The sequence below is a fragment of the Delphinus delphis genome, chromosome 2 (genome assembly GCF_949987515.2).
Source record: "Delphinus delphis chromosome 2, mDelDel1.2, whole genome shotgun sequence".
Taxonomy (NCBI): domain Eukaryota; kingdom Metazoa; phylum Chordata; class Mammalia; order Artiodactyla; family Delphinidae; genus Delphinus; species Delphinus delphis.
The window spans coordinates 98,874,749-98,877,756 of record NC_082684.1 but is presented as its reverse complement, the minus strand read 5'-3'; the positions used below and the strand labels follow the sequence as shown (position 1 = coordinate 98,877,756).

Below are 3,008 nucleotides of genomic sequence, written 5' to 3'. Positions count from 1 at the left end.
TTTTAAGGCTGAGTAATATTCCTCTGTGTGTGTGTGTGTGTGTGTGTGTGTCTGTAAGTGTATCTAATAATTTCTTGATTATTCTTCCACTGACAGACACATAGGTTGTTTTCATACCTTGGTTATTGTGAATAATGCTGCAATGAACATGGGAGTACAGCTATCTCTTTGAGATAATGGTTTTGTTTCCTTCGGATATATACTCAGACGTGGGATTGCTAGATCATATGGTAGTTCTATTTTAATTTTTTGAGGAACCTCAAAAACTGTTTTCCACTGTGGCTGTAGCAGTTTACATTCCCATCATGTGTGCATAAGAGTTCCCTTTTTTAAATATGAAAGCATTTATTGTGTTCAGAAAGATAAATTTATAATATATTACACATGAAAAACTTACAACTTACTTTGTAGGACAGCCTCTTAGAATGTAAAGTTAATTTTAAATTACAATGAATGTACAACACTATATAGTATAAGCTCCTGTCTTTTTGAACAGTGTAATGATCATTCTTGAGAATTAAAATAAGTTTCTGTAGTATTCATTGCTGTAGCTATACAGGAATAGCACAGACACCTTTTTTTCAACTTTGATGTTATAAATTTCATCACAGACTAATTTGAGGTATCTTTATTTTGACAAGCATGACAGCAGCTACTTCACAGTTGTGTTAAATGCCTGTTCATCAGCATCCCACTCTAATGATAAAAACTGTAAGATAGGGCTTCCCTGGTGGCGCAGTGGTTGAGAGTCCGCCTGCCGATGCAGGGGACGTGGGTTCGTGCCCCGGTCCGGGAAGATCCCACATGCCGCGGAGCAGCTGGGCCCGTGAGCCATGGCCGCTGAGCCTGCGCGTCCGGAGCCTGTGCTCCGCAACAGGAGAGGCCACAACAGTGAGAGGCCCACGTACAGCAAAAAAAAAAAACAAAAAAAAAAAACTGTAAGATTGTTTCTTTGGGTAGATCCACAGCCAAAATTTCAATTTCACTGCTTTTCTGATGTAAGTTGGCAAGGCAGGTACGAAGTGTTTTTATCTGAGTTTCATACCATCCCCTAGTGTTGGCTGACAGCTTCCCTGGGACTATCACACTCACAATATGAACAAATGTTGCTTCATGGATTTCAACAAACTTGAAGCATGTGAAAATGACCCCTTCAGATTTTGTACTGCAAGATTTTCAGAAATTTCTCTGATAGTCCTTTTGTAATTGAGCAGGACCCAAGGGGCCTTCCTGTGATACCTGCCCCCCACGTCCTCCACTTGCCTCTTGTCTGTAGAAAAACTTTAGCCAAAGAATTAATTTAATCAGAGAAGTGAGAAAAATGCAGAAGCAAAGAAAAGCAGTCAAATAAGACAAAATAATAATAGTTTAGTCATTAAACAAAGTCAAGGACCTCTAGTTCCTCCTCAAGGGCTATAGCTAATATTCTGAGCCATGTACTTTGAGCTGTTTTGCAGATACAGAAACCCCAACCAGGTGGAAGAAGTTAACTGCAATGATGACAAGACTGTAGCCATGACATAAACTGCTCCATCTTACACAATTCCAAGAACTGGCCTCAAGGAAATGGGAACAAACAGACCCTGGAACTGAAGGTTAACTGTACTTAAAACCGTCAAGATGACACTGATCAGACCACCACATGACCAAATTCAAGTTGATTGTCAGAGTTGACTGTGCTGTTCTGCATGTAGCCCACTCCCTCCACTTATAACTCCTGAAACTTCCCTTTAAAATCTCATGCCCCTTGATTGGCAGTTGGGAGTTGGTTCTTTGGGACATGAGTCCACCTTCTTCCCAGGATTGCTGGCCTCCTAAATAAAGCAACCTTTCCTTTCTACCAATACTTGTCTCTTGAGTATTGGCTTTCAAGCACCAAGCAGCCAAATCTAAGTTTAGTAACACTTTCATCACTGACTTTAGTTCTCAGTTTCTGCCCAACATGGACCACGAGATTGGACTCCAGCACTCACTTCTCTGTTAGCCATTCCTTCTCAAAAGATTTAACCTTGACATGGCTTCCTTCTTTATCTGAGACAAGGGTCACATAGGTGAGTTCATCATGTCTGCAGTACTCCTGTAATTCCTCTTGGGATTGTGACAAGTCATACATGATTTCTGCTGTGATTCTTGCTGACCAGAGTTTCTGGGCTCGGTTGATGGCCCTGGTCATGGACATCTGGCCAGCACTTACAACAAGGAGGTCACAAGAGCTTATTATAACAGGTTCTTCCAGGTTGAGGACAGAAGATTCCCTTTTCTCCACATCCTTGCCAACACCTATTATCACTTGCCTTTTCATTAATAGTCCTCCTAAGTGGTGTGAGGTAATATTGCAGTTTTGATTTGCATTTCTCTGATGATTAGTGATGTTAAGCCCCATTTTATGTGCCTGTTAGCCATTCGTATGTCTTCTCTGGAAAAACTCTATTCCAATCTTTTGCCCATATTTTAATTGGGTTGTTTGTAAGTTTTTTGCTATTAAGTTGTACGAGTTCCTTGTATATTTTGGATATTAATCTCGCAACAGTTATGTAGTTTGAAATATGTTCTCCCATTCCATAGGTTGCGTTTTCATTTTGTTGATGGTTTCCTTTGCTGAGCAGAAACTTTTTCCCCACATTTGGTTCACTGGTATAATAGTAGCAGAAATACTACTGTCAAGTTTATAACAACTCTAAGTTGAAAGGTATGAAACAAAAAATGAATATATAGAATAAACAGGTTATAGAATTATCCATGGGAGAAAAACCTTCTGTGATAAATGACTTCTGACCTTTTAAAAAATATTTATTTATTTATTTATTTGGCTGTGTGGGGTCTTAGTTGCAACACAGGGGATCTTCATTGCTGTGTGTGGGATCTTCACCATGGTGTGCAGGATGTTTAGTTGCAGCATGTGGAATCTTTAGTTGCAATATGCGAACTCTTAGTTGTGGCATGTGGGATCTAGTTCCCTGACCAGGGATCGAACCTGGGCCCCCTGCTTTGGGAGCACAGAGTCTTAG

General features: G+C 40.2%; 1 pseudogene; it reads right to left on the bottom strand.

Moving 5' to 3' along the window:
* Positions 1-517: 517 nt before the first annotated feature.
* Positions 518-2,383, bottom strand: LOC132418565 (eIF-2-alpha kinase GCN2 pseudogene; annotated as a pseudogene).
* Between the last annotated feature and the right edge of the window lie 625 nt (positions 2,384-3,008).